This window comes from Lissotriton helveticus, chromosome 3_1 (genome assembly GCF_964261635.1).
Source record: "Lissotriton helveticus chromosome 3_1, aLisHel1.1, whole genome shotgun sequence".
NCBI lineage: Eukaryota > Metazoa > Chordata > Amphibia > Caudata > Salamandridae > Lissotriton > Lissotriton helveticus.
This window is the reverse complement of record NC_136061.1, coordinates 478923059-478945330: the sequence shown is the minus strand read 5'-3', so window position 1 is coordinate 478945330 and position 22272 is coordinate 478923059.

Sequence of the window (22272 nt, the reverse complement as noted above, 5' to 3'; positions counted from 1 at the left end):
TAGGACCCTCTTTTTCCTCAGCCCCTCCTACACCATTCACCCCCAAACTTTCAATATAGTAGCTAATCAAAAAAAGAGACACTTTTTTGATAATTTCATAAAGATTTGTCAAACGACGCCAAAGTTACAAGCACATAGAAGACTCCAAGAGGGGGCACTGCAACCCCCCTCCCAACATGAGTGAAGCCCTGGGGTCTTCGTGGACCCCAGCGGACTCCCGCAACCCCTGCGAGACCCTGCTATTATTTTTCAGGAAATACCCCCAGAACCTACCCCACCCAAAGGCCTCATTAAAATGATACGTGAGACGGCGCGAAACTAGCGCAAATTTTGCCGATTTTATATATTTATTAATGATTTTTGGGCCCTGGGAGTCCCGTTGGGACCCCCTGAGCAGACCCAGTGGGTCAGAGTTTTTCTACGCTGCCCCCTTCTCTTGTTTTATACCTTTGCGATCGGCAGTAGGTAGTTATAGTTAGGAAAAGCATTTTTTGATTTGCTAATTACTTTGGCGTCTTTTGACAAATCTTTCTGAAATTCTCCCCAAAAAAGTGCAATCGTGACTCGATCTGTATTGTGAGCACTACTCACTGCAGTGTAGGCTGGAAGCATTGGTAAGGAAGGGCACACAGCCACGTGGCGTTGACTTAAGCAATGTCTGTTGCCTACTGGACTGCATCATCTGCAATTGTGACTCGATCTGAATTGTGAGCCTTGCTGTGCGCAGTGTATACCGAAGGCAGTAGTTTGTACTGTCTGCGGTGCTGTGCCGCTGGGGGCCTGTGATCAACTGAAGAGGACTCAGGACACAGTTACAAATGTGGAATCAGCTTGTGTTGTTCAGGATTAGTGGCATCACGTGTCGCCGGTCTTGCATATGGAAATATGCCTCACTGATCGAAGGTAGTCTGGTGCTGTGGTCGCTGCCATGGACTTGGTGTCACTGCCATTCAGGACTCAGGATATAGTTGCACATGTGGGAACAGCTTGTGTTGAACAGGGTCAGTGGCAGCACATGTCCAAAATTCGAATTGCAAGCTCTGCTGCCTGCAGTGTAGACTTGTGTTGACTGTTCATTTGCACTTGAAGATTAATTTGGTGATTGTACTGAAGCTATAACTGATATAAAAAAAGTTCTTGAAGCAAGGATACTAAAAGGATATTATATAGGTTTTAGGCCGGTGATAGTTGCTTGCCTACAGGACTCTGTAATTAAAGAATCAAGACTTCATTTTAATTTTGAGCCTTGATGACCGCAGTGTAGGCCAGAGGTAGGGGTTAGCAAGGGCCCATAGCCAAATGGCGTTGAGTTGAGGTGCACAGTTAGTAGCACCAAAAGCATTGAGACTGTATGAGCTTGCGATGATGCTTGGTGCGGATGGGGCACACTGGAGTAATGTCTCTTGCCTACTGGACTACGTCATCTGCAATCAGGAGTCAATCTGAATTGTGAGCCCTGCTGACCACATTGTAGGCCAGAGGTAGAGGTGAGGAAGGGCATTGAAAGAATCTTCATAGCAGTCACAATCTCCAAGTAATTCCATTTAAGTCTGCCAAGATTTGAAGAGTTGCAAAAGAGGTAAATAGAAAAACTCTCTTTTATCTGGAGTATTGCAACTTAGTTTCCTGTGATTAATCAGATTTCCTTTGGCATGCTTTATCAAACACCCTTCAGATCCCATTACAGGGTATTTTTCTTCATTTATAATTTCCATAAAATTTTTTTTACATATAATGTTGCAGTATTTCATATAGACATATGTTTTCCAGGTATGGACTTCTATTTCGATAGTACGTAGCAAACATATTTGTTTTCAGAATATCTGTACTTTCCGGTTCATTCAGTGCCAAGTATTCCATTTCTTGTACAGATTTCAAAACTCGATTTCGTGCTGCAGCAAGACCAAGACTTATCGAGATGATCCCTCTTGACTTTGAATATAAACTTGCAGATGTCTATTGACACGAACATTCGTAGGATCTAATTTCTCAATGTGACAGCATCTTTAAACTGAAACTGTACAATTTTTTGCTAAGTGTCTTGTCCTGTGAAATTTGTTCCCATATTTCTTTCAATTCTGTCTTCTCTGACTTGGTAATATATGATGTGATATAGCGAGAAACAGCAGTTCAGTTTTGTGCAACATATTGTATGTCCATATTTGCATTCCACATTTTGTAAATCACCGCATTGTAATCATTAATGTACTTCAATTGTTCTGTTATTTTATATTATATTATAAGGATTTTTTATTTATTTTCGAGTGATAGTATGCCTCACTGCTGACATAAAACTGCTCGGTCTTCCTTGTGATGAATTATGGTGCACTGAGTTAGTAGTACCTTTGGCGCATAGCATGTACGTTCCCTGCAATGATGCGTGGTTCAGGGGGTCCGCACTCGGACCAATGTCTTTTGTCTATTGAATTCTGCCTGGCTTCTGTTGAACAGGGTTAGTGGTACTACGTGTTGCAGCTTGTGTTGAACAGAGTTAGTGGCAGCACATGACGCGCCTTGTGTTGTACAGGATTAGTGGCATCATGTGTCGCCGGTCTTCCATATGGAAATATTCTTCCCTGATAGTAGGGGTCTGGTGCGGTGGTCGGTGCGTCGGACTTGGGGTCACTGTCATTTAGGACTCAGGACACAGTTGCATGTGTCCGATCCACTGTGCCAATGATGCGACTTCCGGGCAGGCCGTACTGGTAACAATGTCTGTTGCCTAGTGGACTGCCTCATCTGCAAACGCGACTCAATCTGAATTGTGAGCCCTACTCACCGTAGTGTAGGTTGTAGGCAGCGGTCAGGTAGAGCACACCGGCATGTCATGTTGAATTCAGCAATGTCTGTTGCCTACTGGATTGCGTCATCTTGAATTGCGACTCGATCTGAATTGTGAGCCCTACTCACCGCAGTGTAGGCTGGAGGCAGCAGTGAGGAAGGGCACACAGCCACGTGGCGTTGACTTAAGCAATGTCCGTTGCCTACTGGACTGCGTCATCTGCAATCATGACTCGATTTGAATTGTGAGTCTTGCTGTCTGCAGTGTATATCAAAGGCAGTAGTTTGTACAGACATAAATCCCCGGTGCTGTGCCGCTTGGGGCTTATGTGGCGGAAGCCAGCGATCGGCTGAAGAGGCTGGCAGTCACAATAGCAGACTAGTGGCAGGGTGAGGGGCGCCGCTCTGGCAGATGCTTTGGCGTTCCCACAAGTGAACCACACCTAGAGATAGGGCCTATTTATTCACACTCCTACACTGAAGTGGCGTGAGTCAGACCAGCCCTCTCCGGTTACGCTTATGCTTATAGGGGGGACAACACAGCTCCATGACTGTGATCTTCCCTAGTGTTTGACGTACATGGTTGGGTTCACTGTCCACAACACTACAAGCATCAGTAGTATTTGGAAGAAGAGGATGGGGGGGTGAAATTTGCTGTCCTCGGTCCTACTTTTTAGAATTCCCTCCCCCCCACCATCAGATCCTTCCTGCTCTACCCTGACTTCCGTAAGGCCCTTAAAACCTATCTTTTTCTGCAAGCCTTCCCAGCGTAAAGTTTCCCCACAGTCCCCACCCAGGTTCTAACGTTCCTCAACGCCAAGAAACCGCCAGGTATATGTGCGCTTAACAAGTGCTTTTAAATTCAAATTCAAATTCAAATTTGTGCACATGGAGAGGTCTGTGCTCTGCATAGTGAGGTCTGTCCAGAATATCCCTGCTACACTTGACATTGTGTGCATTGTCATTGACTTGCGTCCTTCACACATACTTGGTTCCCACATCTCCCGACATTCAGCTATTGTGTGGCTGAGGGACCATGCCTTTTTGGGAAGATCCGCTGTCCTGTTCTGCGCTGCCTTGGTGGTAGTAGGGGGTGTGTGGTCCGGGGGAGGTGATGGGGTGGTGGCGGTGGGTGTTATGGCCTTTTTGGGTGTTAGAGCTGCATGATCAGTAGCTCTATGACATGTATTAGTCTTCAGATGTGGCTCTGGGCTTGGCTCCCTTTCATACTCTAGGTAGTCGTCCTGCTTTACACCAGTAAAAAGCAGATGTTAAAATCTTACTGCTAACGTGGCTTTTCGCCTGTTTTTGGATTGCATCGCAGATTTGACTGGTCAATGAAAATATCGGGATGTGGTGTTTTCTTGTTATTTTTGCACAGGAATGCCTACTCAGCATATCATTAGTGTTAGTTCTCACTCTCATTTGTGGCGATTTCTTTTGCTATTGATGGAAAACTGGCGATATCGGCAGTTTTCACCAGGTTGAGAATGGGATGATAATTTAAAATAACGGAAAAAACACAGGTTTAATGAACATTACAATTAGAAATTAACATTTAAAAAACCTTAGAAATTCACGTGAAAAACCATGGGTTTCAGACATGTTATAGTTAGTTGGACATTTCACTTATACAAAACCATAGAAATTCCCCTTGTTATGGTTAGTTCAGCTAACTATAACTCACCCCCCCGCAATGCACTGCTGATGATGTCACATATTACATCATTCATGACATGGTCAGTGACATCACTGATCACATCACAAATGACATTACTGATTACATCACTGATGACATCATCCACGTCAAAATATGATGCACCTCCTCATAGTCTAATATAACCTTTAATACACCCACTGTAAAATACAAACTACCATTTGCCAAATCATTGACACACCAATACCAGTTACTACATACGCACTCACTGATTCCTAGGTCTACAACATATCCGCCCATTCACCCATTCAATCACTCATACAGGTAGTCACTCATCAATACAACACTATCATAAGCACGCATATACCTATACAGACACTCACACACTGCCACTCATCCATGGAGTTACTCACACACCTGGTCAGTCATGCAAAGAATCAAACACACTTCCATTTTCTCACCTATACAGTTATACACACACCACCTCACTTATTCAAACATATACTAACATATACTTACTCTCTTATACAATCACTGGCACAAGTACACACTCATCCATACAGCCACTCTCACAATCACTGACTCTCAAGGACAGTCATTTATATACTCTCTCACCTACACTGCCTTTTACATATGTAGTTACTTGGACATGTACCATTGAAACATCCGTTCACTCACCAACACACCCATACACATACTCAACCACCCATACAGCTGTTTCCACATTCACTCTTGAACCCATACACCTAGTGAATCAACCACTCAGACATCTATGCACACAGTTACATACCTCAGACTCACCCCCACACGCACTCAGTCTCCCATACAAATACTCAGGCAACCAATCAATAACCCATATAGACACTCATGTAGCTACTGACCAACCCAAGCAGCAGCTTACACAACAACAGACAGACTGATACAGACATTCACGCAGTTTTGTCACTAACCCATGCATTAACTAAGACACATTTAATCACTCACTTATACAGTCAGTCATGCACCTACTAAATCCTTCATCCAGATACTTATACAACTACTCCTTCTTCAATACTCTTTGGCATGTATACAAAACATATTTGAACCTTACAGAAACACACAGTCACTGGATGATGTCATCCGTAATGTCATTTGAGATGTCATCAGTGATGTCACTGACCATGTCATGAATGATGTAATATGTGACGTCATCAGCAGTGCATTGCGGGGGCGTGAGTTATAGTTAGCTGAGCTAACTATAACAGGGGAATGTCTATGGTTTTGGATGAGTGAATGTCCAACTAACTATAACATGTCTGAAACCTATGGTTTTTTCAGTGAATTGCTAAAGTTTTTTAAATTCTGATTTCTAACTATAACTTGCCTCAAACCTATGTTTTTTTCAGTGAATATATATCAGCTCAAAACCTCACCCCCACATGGAAATGAAGGGACCACACTGCATCAAAGGTGAACGTGGTTATTTTATTTTACCAAGGTAATGCACAGGATACGTTTTGGCTTCACACCTTTTTTCACTGAACACAGTGCTGCAAATTCAATGATGACATATCCTGTTTACATGTTTCATTTCCAGTGCAAATAATACATTAACATAGCAAGCATATTTTTGCAATCACCGTTTAGAGGCGCCTTCTTGACATTTTATCAAAAAGGAAAAGAAAATACAAACAATATATAATTCATATTGTCCTTAGCTTCCTTAAATTCATTTAGGGTTTGTTAAACTTAATTATTAAATACATCAATTTATGTGTATTGTTTCTTTGTTAATGTTGACTGTCCTAAACATTTTCAATATTCATAGATTATTTCAGACATTACTACATTGCAATACTATTTTGCATATCCTTCATTCATGTCATAGAACTATGATTCAAGCCTGTAGCTATCCCATCATGGCTTTACAGAATTCTAAAAAGCATGTTATTAAGTTCTTAGATGAGCAATCGACAGTCATCATTTCTATAATTATAAATGACTCCAAATTATTACCATCAACGATTACTGCACATCCAAATCAAATTAATAAGCCCTGAATATACATATATATACATACATATATATTCCCAAAGTCTGCCCAACAGCATGAGTCTGCACTCAGATCAAGGCCACGGTCAGATGGCGAACTCAAATCCAGGACCAGGCCTCATGTCTGATGCGCTTCAGAGGATGATATCCTTGTCCACAGGCAGCCTTATCACAAATGCGACAAACGCTCTAGTATTTATTTAAATGAGTAGTCTCTGTTTAATTGCATTACATCCAAAGTGGGTGCTGCACTTTCAAAAAAATATATAAAATATGTCCATTGCCCCAGTGAGCTAAAAGCTTGCCACCAAATTCAAATTTCAGGTCCTCTCGATGTTCCATTTAGTCTTTAGTCTTTAGAATACGAACACAAACAGACCTGCTTAACTTGCGTGCAACAGTGCTGACTCCACGGCTTAGACTGCCATGAAACATAATCCCAACGTTTGCCCAACAGCATGAGTCTGCACTCACATCAAGGCCACCGGCAGATGATTAACTCAAATCCAGCCTGATGTGCTTGGGATGATGACATCCTTGTTCACAGGCAGCGTTTGCACAAATGCGACAAACGTTTCAGTATTTATTTAAATGAGTAGTCTCTGTTTAATTACATCACATGACCAAATGGATCACAGAATTATGGAAAATGTAGTCTGATCAAAGTTTATAACATCCCAAGTGGGCTGTTGGGCAAACTTTGGGAATACATACATATATATATTACCTACTGGCGGTCGCCAGTAGGTAGTTATAGTTAGGACCTAGTTTCCTTAGGAAAATTGTAACATTCTTTTCCCAATAACTTTGGCGCCGGTTTACAAATCTTCGTGAAATCTTCAAAACTTATGGTCCGCTCCTGTCCGCTACGATCTTGAAAGTTTCAGGGTGATTCAGCAAGCGGGGGCCGAGAAAAAAGAGGGTTCCAAAACGTGTTTTCTCCATGTTAATTCCTGTAGGAAACTTTAGACACAGCTACAGCCCGAACTGCTGAACGGAATTACACCAAATTTGGCAAAGAGGTAGCCCTTGTTTCAGAAAGAACTATGTTTGTTAAATAGTGTAAATCCATTCAGTAGTTTTTAAAATATTAATAGAAAAAGTAATATATATATCTGGGCGGAGCCTAACCACACATCTCATCGTGAGCTCTGATTGGCTGTCAGCACTTCATCCAAGAAGTGTTGACAGCGATCTTGGGACCAATATACATGATAGCACCTTATTAAAAATCATTGCAGTTAATAGAATGTTTTAAGACTTTAGTTCTATTATGAATCATTTGTTGATGGTACCATACTCATTTTAGGAATTGTGGTGTGTTCTAAGGTGATTTTCACCATGTAAAAAGCCTTCTGCTGGGATACCAGGAATCATGTTTGAGAGAAAACTATTTTCTCATGATTTTCCCACAGAGGTTTGAAAGGTGATCTATAAGCTAAACTGAGAGCATATTCCTTGTAAATTCACATTATCTTTCTCAGTCATGTGAGAATGATGTCTGACATTCTCAGTAAAACATGTACATCCAACAAGGGCAGAGACTGTCAGTTGATTCCTTTGTGTTCTACTGCAGCTTCCCAGAGTGTTCTGAAGAACAACTAGAGTGCTAATAGTCCTACTTATGACAAACGTATTGCACACCTGAAGCCATCTTGATTGGAATAAATTGGTAACTCTTAAAACATTTAATTTAAAAAGGAACAAAATGAGGAGGTTCATTTTGCCATAGAAAGTATGATTAGTGCTGCAGAAAGAAAAATTAGGGCACGCTTTGAGTGACTTCTAAAATCCTCTTCTATTTCATAAACAAATTCTGACATGCAGACTGAAACATTCACTTTCAATGCGAGCAGCAAACTTCCCTGGTGAGCAGTAGCTTCACTACAGTGATCTAATGAGCAACTAGAGTGCTAACATTCAGAATGTATGGTAAATGTGTGACACATCTGAATGCCTTCTTGATGGAACCAAAGTAAAAAACTGAACGTATTTCCTACTGACAACAAATAAGTCTCCCAAGATGGCCACCAGAGACAAAAGAGCCCAAATGTAGCACAAATATCATCCAGATGTAGCCCACATATAGCTGAATTACAGAATGTCCCAGAGTGGTATTAAGAACAACTAGAGCGCATACTGTCTTACTTATGACAAAAGTAAGGCACAGCTGAAGCCATCTTGATTGGAATAAACTATTAAAACTGGAAACATTTAATTTAAAAAGAAACACAATGAGAGGGTTCATTTTGCCACAGAAATTATGATTAGAAAGAAGAAGAAAGAAAAATTAGGGCACATTTTGAGTGACTTCTCGAATCCTCTTCTATTTCATTAAAAAATTCTGACATGCAGACTGAAACATGCACTTTCAATACCAGCAGCAGACTGCCGTGGTGAGCAGTAGATTTACTACAGTGATCTAATGAACAACTAGAGTGCTAACATTCAGAATTTATGTCAAATGTGTGACACATCTGAATACCTTCTTGATGGAATTAAAGCATTTCCTACTGATGAGACTGCAGTAAATGAGGAAATTAGAAAACTTCATAACAAATAAATCTCCCAAGATGGCCACCAGAGACAAAAGAGCTAAATGTAGCACAAATTTCACCCAAATGTAGCCCACATGTAGCCCAATGACAGAAGTGTGCAAAACTCTTTTTATTTTTTGTGTTTTTGCAGTTTTATATAGTGCAGACTTGTCAGGTATTGGAGTGCTTTACATGAGCATTGGTTACATCACACAAGAACACATTCATTTTGGTTGTAGACATGGGGAGATTAAGGCCCACATGCATCAAGCATTTTTGTAGTCGCAAACGGTGCGATTCCTTAAAATCGGCCGTTTGCGAATGCAAAAGTGCTTTTTGGGATGCATGAAGCAATTTTAGAATTCGTAACATTTTTGCGAGTTCTAAAATTGCGGGTGCTTTTAAGAAGTCGCAGATGTGCGATTTCTTAAAAGCAATGCATCATTACTTTTAGAAGTGCAAATTCGCAATTAGGGTGCCAAATTTACCGATGGTTGAACCACTCGGTAAATTTGGAAAAAGTGTTTAAAATGTTGAAAATGGTTTTTTTTCAACATTCATGTTTCACACACACATGTCCTTAGGACATGTGTGTGTGAAACATGATGCGAAAAATACATTTCAGGGGTGCATGGGGGGGTCCTTTGGACCCACCCCTGCACCCATGAAATTTTCAAAGTGCCACTCGCAATTTGCTGATGCCTTCCCATTCACTCCTATGGGCCTTTTGGCCCATAGGAATCAATGGGAATTGCGAAAATTAACTTAAGAATTCGGTATTCATTTGGGATTCGGTAAAAATTGCGATTTTTACCGAATCACAAATGAATACCGAAAATAATGATGCATAGCATTTTGCACTTCTTAATTCGCGATTCCTTATTTTTCGCAAATTAGGAAGTGCAAAATGTAACAATGATGCATGTGGGCCTAAGTGATTTGACCAGAATCACAGAATGTCGAGCTGAAGCAGAAACTCCAACCTGGTTCCCCAGTTGCAAAGTCTGCAGCTCTGGAAGTAACACCACATCCTCACCCCTAAGTGCAACATTTAATCAAGTGGTCAACTGGATAAAAAAACATAAAGATAACAAATAATTTAAAAGTGCTTTGTCGCTATTTTAAAACTCAGAAAATATGTCCTCATTTTAGTTTTTTAGAGCACTAACCATACTTCTGATGCAAATAAGACCCTTTTATATATGTAATTTCTAAAGGAAATGCTCTAGGTATTACAGTTTTCAACAAGATGACGTCAGGCGTTCCATACTTTTGTAATAAATATAGAATGTTAGCAATCTAGTTGTTAAATAGGATACTGTTGAGAGGCAGAGGCCAGGGGGACGGACTCTGAAAATTGAAGGCAGGTAGGAGGGTGCAGAGGTAACAATTTGACCACACTGGGCAGGCAGGAAGGGCAGTGGCAGCACAACAGACTATGGAGGGCAGTGGAAAGGAGGGCAGGAGCAACAAATCAATAATACAGGCCTGGCAAGAGAGGCTGTGGCAATATAATAGACCATTGTGAGCAGAAGGAAGAGGCAGTGGTAGTACAACCATACATGCCAACAGAGCTGATTCAGCCAGGAAACGTCCAATGTTTTTAAGCCCAAATGGGCTTTATTTGATCTGTCTACAATCTCCTCTTTTTCAATGTAAGTCAAGGGGGAAAATCAATTCCCCAGTTTTTTCAAAATATCCCTCATACCAAGTACAAAATGTTAGCAAGTATGGTACATTGGATCATGGAAGGCAGGAGGAATTGGGGTAGGGACATGGACTCGGATAACAGAGGACAGGAGGGACATGAAGAGGTGCACCAAACTGACCCAACAGGGCAGGCATCAGGGTTTGCAGCAGCACAATATATCACACAGGGCTTGCGGCACGGGAGTGCAGCACAACAATCCATAGAAAGCAAAAGGGAGGGGACAGGACCATGCACATGGACAACAGAGAACAGAGGGGAAAGAGGCAATGGTAGCTAGCTGATTATAATGGACAGACAGGAGAGAAAGCTGCAGCATAACGGACCATAAAGGGCAGGAGGGACAGATCAGGAGCATTACAATGGAACAGACAAGCCAGGAGGGAGGGAATAGGGGTCTGCACATAGAAACAGAGGGCTGGAGCAGGTCAGGAGCAGCAAGATGACCATGGAGGTCAGTTAGGATAGGCACTAGAAGCAAGACACACCATGGAGAGCAACAGTGAGTCTATAATGGCATATAGCGGGAGGGGGACAGGGGCAGCTAGCTGATCACACAGGGAAGGTGGGAGGGGCCATAGCAGCACAGAAGACCATGCATGGTAAGCGGGAGGGTTAGTGGCAGCACAATGGCTATGATGGGCAAGAAGGAGGGAGCAGGGGAATGCACAAAGGACCATGGAGAATAGAAGAGAGGGTCAGGACATGGGCACAGACAAGAGAGTTCAGTGGAAGGGGCCTCACAACAGACCACGCGGGGCAGGCAGGAGAAGCAGTTGCAGCACAACAAACCAGAGAGTGCAGAAGGATGTGGCAGAAAAGGGACCATGGAGGACAGGAGGAAGGGGATAGGGGCATGGAATGTGGACAGGCAGGATGGAGGTGGCAGGAACAGGTTACAGTCATCTGGCAATGCTAGGTATGTGGTAGGGGAGTGGCAGCTCAACAGAGCAATCAGAGTAGATAGGAGTGGCAGGTCCATGGAACATGGTGGGCAAAAAGGATGAAGCAGGGGCATGCACACAGACATCGGAGGGCAGGGGGAAGGAGAATAGGGACAGCAAGCTAAGCAAAGAGGCTAAGCACGAGGTCAATGATGGGGCATAGACCTGGGCAATGGAGGGCAGGAGGAGTGGACTGGTACATCATGCTAAATGGAGGGCAATGGCAGCACATCAGACCATGCATGGCAGGAGGGAGGAGGCTAGTCCATGGATTCAGACAAGAGAGGATAGGGAGGAGGTGGATGGGGCAGTAGGCTAACTGTTCAGAGAACATGCAAATGTCAAGTCCGTTCACTAGATATTATTTTCTATAACAATTCAACCGCATCCAACAACAGTAAATAATAAATCAAAACAAAAGAGACATCAAATAACCGAGGGCATATGCATCAAGTATCCAGTGTGTCATCTTGGTGCATACGCGGCCAGACTAGCGTGCGAGTATAGTGTGTGGGCTGCTACTTTTGTTTTCTATGCAATTGTATGGTTGTTGAGGTAACGCGTGGCAGGAGCTACTTCCGTGTGGTGTTTTTAGGGATTGTGAGGTTCTTGCCCAGCCAAACAGTTACTGTTGGGGTGGCATGTAGAGACTGGTATCAGCGTCTAGGCTAATTAGTTGTCAGGGCCCGCTCGTTGCACAGGGGGTATCTGCAGCGTGGCATTAGAGCGTGTGAGAGTTCTGAGCATTTCATCCCAGGTCTAGGTAATGGGATCTTTTTGCAACCCTGCTGTTTCTTCCCTGTGTAGGGTGGTGCCCTCCGCCCGTGCCCAGACTTCAAGGGATTTCACCCAATGTGATACCTCTGGTGGGTCCTTGTGCTTCCGCCTCTTAGTTATGAGTCGTTTTGCTGTTATGAAGCCTAAGTCACGACGAAACCTGGCTCTCTTGTAAAGCCCCACGTAGCAGACCTCCCACGTGGAAGGTATCTCAGTGTTAGTGCAGTTGGCGAGTGTTTCCAATATTGCACACCAGTAGTGTAAAAGCAGGGGACAGGAGGACCGCAGCATATGTATGGATCAGTGCCTAGGCGACGACACCTCGGGCATTCGGAAGTATTGATGTTAAAATATTTATTGATTTTGTCTGGGGAAAGATACACCCTGTGTAATATGTATGTTTGTATGAGTTTGAATCGTGAATTTTGCGGTATGTGTGTGGCACTAGCTATAACGCGCTCCCACTCTTTATCAGTCCAGGGACAGCCTCTGTCTTCAGTCCAATATGTGCGGAGTCTCTGCAATGGCTTCAATACATGGATGAGCAGGGCTTGTACCAGTCAATGTATCACATGCGATCCCTCCCCATTACGTGCAGGTACTGTAATAACTGATGTGTCGGTGGCTAGTTGGTCATATCACCCCATGCTAGTGTGAACAATCGCATAATGGCTGTGTGTAGAAGAAACTGGCCGACTGGTAATCCATTTTCTGCCGTCGCATAAGGTAGTGAGGCACCATCTGCATATAAGTCTCCAAGTGTCTCCACTCCCACTTCAACCCAGGGCATCAATGTCATGTCCGTTATATGCCTCTGGACGTCCCGAGAAATGGCAGTACCGGGGCATATCAGATTGTGTCTTTTGTGAGGTGAAGGCTTCTCCTGAAACACCTGTGAGCCAGCTCAATATGTATTTTTGTCGTGCGAGGAGTTTTTCCTAGCGGGTGAAACAATCCACATATCTGGGCCTGCGTCCAGACTGTGTTCTCGGTCGCCATGTCTGCCAGATTCTTGCCGCTTAGCCACGTTGCGACCCACTGTAATTGCTCAGCTAAGTAATATAGTTCCAGATGAGGAACTGCTATGCCGCCACTTTCCGGGGGTTCATATAGTTTCTGCAGTGCTATCCTGGGCCGCCCGCATTCCAAATCAAGCCACAGAATAACCCCTCCAATTCTCTAAAGAGCTTCACTGGGACATACACTGGAAGATTCGCAAAATAATATAATAACCTGGGTAGTACTATCATTTTGGTTAAGGTGACACGGCTCATCACATTGAGTGGCAAGGACTTCCAGAATTGCATCTGTGCTCTGATTGAGGATACAGTATATCTGTCGGGAACCTGTAAATATATATTCCTAGGTATCTGAACGTGTTGGATACCAATTAAGTGCAGTCCCGTTAATGATTATATAGGCTGCCGCTACGTCTTCACGGAAAGAGTAAGTGCCTGACTTAGCCCAGTTTACCCTGAGGCCCGATACCACCTCAAATTTACAGAACAGTGTTAATATCTCCGACGACACAGCATGAAGATCTCGTATATACAATAACAGGTCTTCCGCATATAGGAACACTGTATGCAGTCCGTCACTCAAGGGGATTCACCATTCCGTGCCACCCTCTCGGAGGAGAGCTGCCAATGGTTCCATAGCTAGAGGAAAATGTAACAGAGACAGGGGGCACACCTGTCTGGTCCCTCGTCTCACCCTGATTTCGTCTGATAGGACCTTGCCCGTACGAGCCCGCACTGTGGGTCATTGGTACAACAATTGCACTAGCTGTAGATAATCGTCCCCCAGCTCGTATTTACGTAAGACTGCTGTGAGATAAGGCGACTCCAACGAATCAAAAGCCTTTTCCAGGTCCAATACTGGACAGCCAGATGTCGGCCAATTCTCCGTAGCATATTTTTGGATACGGAATAGTCTTCAAATATTTAGGGAGGTGCTCCAGTAGTGTACAAATCCATTTTGGTCGGTCTGTACCAGAGTTGGCACAAACGGGGCAAGACGTTTGGCCAGGGCAGTGGCAAGGATTTTATAGTCTGTGTTTAGCAGGGCCAATGGACGGTAAGAGCCCAGGAGGTATGGGGTCCTGCCCAGCTTCAAAAGAGAGACCAGTGTTGCCTCATTTTGTGTGGGGGTGAGCGTTGAATATTTCAGTGCTGCCGCATATACTCGCAACATCTCTGGTACCAATACATCTGGGTATGCCTTGTAAAATCCATCCGGTAGTCCATCCGGAGTCTTGCCATTCGATAGTGAGTAGAAACTATCCCTTATTTCCTCCGGCAACAGAGGAGCACCTATGTCTCCCTGATGACAATCCCTGAGCTGCGGAAACTTTAGTGTGGACAGGAAATTCTGTATGTCTATATCCGTAGCTATCAAGCAAGATCTGTATATTGTGGAGACATGTTTTCTCAAAAGCATGGTGTATATCTTTTTGGGTATGCACCATTACTCCTTGCGTATTCTGTATTGCTGTCACGGGTGCGGTAGCCATGTCTTGGCGTATCAGCCACAACAGCAACCTACCGGATTTGTCTCCCATATGATGGGTGCGCGCTGAGTGTGCTGCATAGTTTAAATTACGGAGACATTCTAGTAATCTAGAATGTTCTTCTCTAAGATGTTCCAAAGTACCAGTGTTACCCTCCAACGCCTTTTGAAGCAGGTCAGTTTTGAGGCCCGTGAGGTCTGCTTCCAACTGTCTCCACATGTCTGCTTGTGCACCAAGACAGTCCCCCTGATCACAACCGTGAACGGGTCCCACTCCACCAAAGGAGTTGTGGCTGTGCCAGAATTCTCCTCAAAAGACATGGGGATATTGGCAGCCAGTAGGTCCCGGAAGGGCGTATCCAGTAAAAAGTCTGGTTGCTGCCGCCAGGTTGAGATTGGCGGGCGGGGAGGCTCCAATGACACCTCTGAAACCTGCGGGTTTTGGTCAGATGGCGTCCGGCCTACATAGGAAACTGCCAATACATGGGGTAGCAGCTCATCCGAGAGCATATAATGATCTAGCTACACGTGCAGGTCATGGGCTCCTGAATAATAAGAATATACTCTGTCTTGGGGATGACAATGCCTCCAGGCATGCCTCAAATGCTATTGTGTAGCCCAATTAGTCAATGCCTTCATGATGTGTGCTTGTACCCGGAAGGGGCGGGAAGGATCGGTCTAGTGACACGTCAAGGATGCTATTGTAGTCGCCCCTTAGAAGCGTGGGGATATCGTGCCATGGCGCAAGAATATGTGATACCTTGTCGAGGAATGCAGCCTGTTCTGTATTAGGAGCGTATAGCGATGCAAGCACAATTTGTTGCCCATCCAGTGCGCCCCTAACTATTACATGCCTCCCTTCTGCGTCTACCAGCGACTGTGTGATTGTGAGTGGAACACCCACCCTCGCCCATATTAGAGCACTTAGTGCAAAAGCCAAATACCCTGTGGCAAACAGCGGCTGCGCCAGCGATGGTGTAAGCGTTGCATCGCTGATTTGGCCACGTGGGTCTCTTGCAGCTAGGCAATTTGTATATGATGTCGCTTGAGGTACGAATAGATCTGATACCTACTCGACATCCACGTGCTCATCTGATGCACCTCCTCACACCCTAAAATACAGACTACCATTCTCGAAACCATAGACACACCAATACTATTACAGCTACAATATTCTGTGCACTATGCATGCAGACCTCTAATCAGCTATATAGCATTGATACAGTCTTTTAAATACTCAGTTAGTAGCTATGCAGTCTAGGAATCCTTCTGTCTGTCCCATACACTTGTCCATTCACCCATCCAGCACTATGTACGTATCCTATCACTCTGCCAATACCTAAGCACTTATAAATTTAGCATGCACTCTCTTTGCAGCACTGAAATTACTCCAGTTATTAGTCATATACTTAAGGAATTGCCTAGCCACTAACCCAAGTACAGGTACAATGTTTTGTACACTATGCATGCAGATCTCTAACAAGCTACATACCATTAATATGCTCTTCTAAATACCCAATTAATACCTATGCAGTGTTGGAATTCTTCTGTCTGTGCCATGTATTTCTCCAATCACCCATCCAGCACTATCTATGTATCCTATCATTTCCCCAATACCTAAGAACTTATAAATTCAACATGTACTCTCTTTGCAGCACTGAAATTATTCTAGTTACTAGTCATGTACCTAAGGAATGGCCTAGCGAGAAAAACTAGTACAGCTACATTATTCTGTGCACTATGCATGCAGAACTCTAATCAGCTACATAGCATCATCATCCAGCCTGTCCCATGCTCTTCTTTAATCACTTATCCACAACTATCTACTTATCCTATCACTCCACCAATATGTAAGCACTTATAAATGAAGTGTTCACTCTGTTTGCAGCACTGTCATCATTCCAGTTACTAGTGGTATTCTTATAAAATGACCTAGGCACCAACACAAGTACACATAACATATTCTGTGTATAATCCCTACAAATATCTAAGCAGACACATACTATTGGTCCACTCCATTAAATACTGAAGTAGTACCCATGCAGTATAGGATACCTCCTGTCAGTCTCATGCAATTCTTCAATCACCAATCCAACACTATGTTCTTATTGTATTAGTCTGCCCATACCTAAGCACTTATAGGGCAGATTTACAAGCACCATGCGCCACCAGTACGTCACTTTTTGTAACGTAGTGATGGCGCCAGGCACGCCTTCATATTTACAAGGAGAGCAAAAGCGATCCTGCATGGTTTTTCCTCTCCTTGTAAATATGACCCCTTCATACACAGAACTTTGCGTTGATGGGGTGTTCCATAGGTGTTGCTGTGGGTGTTTCCACGCAACACCCATAGAACAAAACACATCTCCAGATTTATGAGAAATCGTAAATCTGGAGATATGTGTGAATGCTGTGCCATCCTAGAGTTGGTGTAGCAAGGCGCAACGAGTATTGTTTAAATTTCTCCTTATTTTTTACTCTTTTAATGCATGCTGCATTCCACAGCATACATTGAATGAGGAAAACGCCTTTACTGACTGTTTTTGTGCAGGAAGGTGTCCCTTTCTGCACCAAAACAATCTCCGCACGACACAGACATCCTTGCACCATGGTGCAAGGGTGCCTGTGTCACAGCATGGCTGCAGTTTGTGCAGCAGTGCAGAGGGAAGCACAGAGTTGCAACACCTTCATGTACATATGTCACAGCCCTGTGCTTCGGAAGTGCCACAGTGCAGTGCAGCTAAAGAGCTTGCAGTGTCACGATGCTGTACTTCCTCATTAATCTTCACCTATAAATTCACCATACACTACTAAGGCATTCTTTCAGTCAATCATGCTGTATACATATATTCAACCAAACTTCCACACATTACCTTGCAATTATAGTTCTTTCTTTAACCAGATAAGGTACTTCTGATAAGAACTTTTTTTTCTTCTGTATTTTAAATTTTTTTTTTAACAATTTTGTCTTTTTTTGGTGTTTTTTAAAAAAAATGAACAAACAAAAAAACCGAATAAAACAGGGAACTTTTGGAATTACTTAGTATTCCAAAAATAAAAATAAATAAATTAACAAAGATGGTTGCGTTACGCAGCACAAATTGCATTCACTGACTGCTCACTGAAGCATATAAGTTTCTTACTGTTCACGCATTGTTGCTTGAGAAAGGTGAAATTTGGCCTAATGTCCTGGGCAGGTGTTCCTGAGGACACTCCAGACGTACTTGGCACAGCAGGTGAGGGGTCCAAAGCAGCTCACATTATTTCCTCCCGAGCAAGATTGAGAGGAAGTGTGGTCCGGAGATGCTTGTACATAGAAGCAGTGCCACAAGAGTATACACATTTTTTGCGGGAGACGCACACCCAGTGAACCCCAGCACGTATATGAGATCATGCGGGACCCGCCACCGCGCAAGCATCGCGTACCGTAATGCGCATATGTCACGAATGCGCGGGAGCAGGAGTCGCAGACTGGTCGTATACCAATTGCGCACATCACGTAATATTAAATGTATATGATGTAACTGAAAAACATGCAGCCATCCCACACCATACGTGGATCCTTCACGACTTTTCTAAAATGGCTGCTAGAATCCGCCCACCTACCATGAAGGGGACGCTTTGGGTGCGCGGCTCTGAAAAAAATTTGGAAACATTTTTTAAAAAAAAGAAAATAATATAAATATAATAAAATAAAAAAATGTAAACAGTATTTCAATATTGTTTGTAAAACATTTTTTTTTGCAATTCTCAGAAAAATATCTAATGTTATTTCATTAATAAAATATTTATAAATAAAAGCTGTACAAAATCAGTACAAAAACATAGGTATAACTACTATTACACTTAACAATTTTCAGAGCCGTTATAGTTAGAAATTAGCATTTAAAAAAGCTTTGAAATTCACTGAAACAAACAGGTTTAAGAGACGTTATAGTTAGAAATTAGCATTTAAAAAAACCTTAGAAATTCACAGAAAAAACCATAGGTTTCAGGGGTGATATATTTAGCTGGACATTTCACTCTTACAGAACCATAGAAACTCCTCCGTTATAGTTAGTTCTGCTAACTATAACTCACGTGCCCGCAATGCACTGCTGATGATTTCACATATTACATCATTCATGACATGGTCAGTGACATCACTGATGACATCACTGATGATATCTCAAATGTGACAATCTGATACACCTCATCATACAGTAGTATAACCTTTCATCACTCACTGTAAAATACAGAGTACCATATTTGAAACCACTGACACACCAATACCAGTTACTACATACCCACTCACTGGTTTCTAAGTCTACACACACAACTACCCATTCAACAACAGAATCACTTATACATGCAGTCACTAATTAATAGAACACTATTAAAAGCACTTATAAACATATACAGACATTGACACAACAGCAGTTATCTTAGTCAGTAATGTAGTCATCCTACTCACGCGTGAAAATAATTAATCATACTTACATTTACTCACGTACACAATTATACACACACCACCTCATTTATATGTTAAAAAATCACCATTACAATTATACATTCATTCATATATTTACTCTCACAATCACTGACTCTTACATATACTTACTTATATACACCAACTCTCACATACAATGCCTTTTTATTTTTTACTTTGTTGAAGATGTACAACTAAAACATATATTCGCTCACCAACGCACAAATAAATGCACTCAGTCACCCAAACAACTGTTTCACATGCACTCTTAAAACTATACACCTAGTCAATCAACCATTCACACATCTATGCATAGAATTACACACACACCCCATCCAACCACACACAAACTCAGTGTCCCATACAAATACTCACCCAACTAATCAATAACTAATATACACACTCATGTAGTTAGTGACCAACTGATGCAGCATGTTATACAACAACAGAGACAGTGATGCACACATTCACATAGTTTAGTTACTAATCCATGTATTAAGTGAGACACTTTTAATTACTCACTTAAACAGATAGTCAGACAGACAGCTACTGAATGCTCCATCCAGACATTTATATATCCACTCAATCTTTAATACAGATTGGTATATATATAATATATAATACATATTTATATATATATCCTCAGATGCTTGTGGTATGGGATTTAGGGAGCGGACACCAACTGAGGCTCAATTCGAGCTTTAATGTACCAACAGTTCAATGAATGCGCTGCACAGGGATGCAAATATTTCCCTTTCGACCACAACTCCCAGAAGACACCGCGTAGACTCATCAGGAGCAGCCAATTAGAGGGCACGCCACTACGTGCCCTCTATAAGGGACAATGGTTGAACAGTGCTATTTCCACATACCACAAGCCTCTGAGGAAGGAAGATTATTTCGAAACGCGTCAGGCTGAAATGGCAGTGGAACTGTGAAAGGGATCAGCTGGCAGACGCTTCCATACCGCTATATGAGGGCTGAGGCTTGGAGCCCTCCATTGTTCTATGAGTGCATCTCAATTTTACGACACCAGGCTAGAGCACAATGTATATATATATGTGTATATATATATATATATATATATATATATATATACACATATATATATACATATATATATATATATATATAACCGAGTATTTCACGCCTTCTCCAGCGCTGAATTCAAGCCCACCAGCCGAGCGTCTTAGGAAACCACTTTTATTCAGCAGGCAAATGCATTACCGGTTTCGACCTCATCAGGTCTTAATCATATGCAGCATGGGGGAATCTGGTGCGCCGGGTTTAAGTGCATTTCAGTTTAACCCAACAGTGAAGAAGGACTATGAGGGCGGTTGCACATATCAGTTCTTAAAGTGAGTTCTTTTGTCTTTTTTCTCTTATATTGCAGTTAATCCCCTTGTATTTCGTGACCTTTCTTGTGTCATTCCTGGCAACAATTCCGATATTAAGAAAATGTTCGAAGGTCCGACTCGGGTATCAATTACAGGTGCTTCTAAACTACAGTGTCCATCATCCATTGCAAACGTGAGTGAAATGCCCCGCTTTGAGTCACTTCTTAATAATCTGCAGTTAATTCGGCTTTTTGCTAACCTTAGGCGCACTGTTCCTCCAAGTCCGCACTGCCCTGATAAACAGTGTGGCACCCTGCTGATTTTCAGTCCTCGACGACGGACCGTGTAGGATTACACTATCCCACAAATCTTGACTGCGAGCAAATCTGGCGGAATATCACTGACCGGCGGACCTTCCCAGGACCGGTGGCAGCGCCTCCCGCATTCCTTAGTCGAGCCCACTCGGCTCTGTGCATCCTTCCAACTCTACGTGCAGCCGGCGGGTTCCCCTTTAGAATGTGTCCATAAACGATTATATATATAATGCCATGTTAATTATTAATTATTTTGTATATAATATTTTTTCTAAATTCATATGGTTTCTCATATATGTAATGTGTTTGAGTGAAGTACTTTCACTACTCTTCCCTAGACAGCAGTCAGAAAAGTACAATTAACCTCATCACAGTTCATCAGTTTCCCTACTGTTGGGATATTTGGAGTTGGAATAGTAAATAAAACCCCTGTGAAGCTGAACACTTTCCGTACTGTTGAGTTATTTGGAGTGGGAATAGTAAATGTAACGCCTCCAAAATCTAATCTAACACTTTCCCTACTGTTGAACAGACTGGAGTGTGAATAGTATAGTTATTCTGCTGAAGTTCAACACTGTTGTGTTGTGCAGAGTGTGAATAGTATATTTAACCCCTCCGAAATCTAACACTTTCCCTACTGTTGTGCAGACTGAGGTGGGAATAGTAAATGTTACCCCCTGAAGTCTAAAACATTCCCTATTGGTGCGCTGTTTGGAATGGGAATAGTAAATTTACCCCCCCCCCCACCCAAATTCATAGCTTTCCCCACTGTTGTGCTGTTTGGAGTGGGAAGAGGATACTTAATATTCCCAGACTACAATAATGTTTCTAATATTGCTTTATTATATTTTCAGTTCTGATTTTTTTTTCTTTATTATTTGTGAATATTTTTTACATTTTATAAAAATAATGTAAGGAGTTGTTTGGATTTTATTGTTTTAGTATTTTATTTCATTTTGATTTTCTTTACTATTTTGTCAAACAATTAATGATATTTTTATGTTTAATTTTATATGTGTGTGTCTGTATATTGACCAGGAAAACATTGCCATTCAACAAGAGGTAAAGATAGGTAATTCCAGTTTACTAAAGTCATCACATGACGCATTTTGGCCAAAGCCTTGATCACATGACTAATCCCTTGTGATCACAACCTTATATAGTGCAAAAACATAAAAGAGGGGCACACTGTTCTTATGTTTGCTAGTAA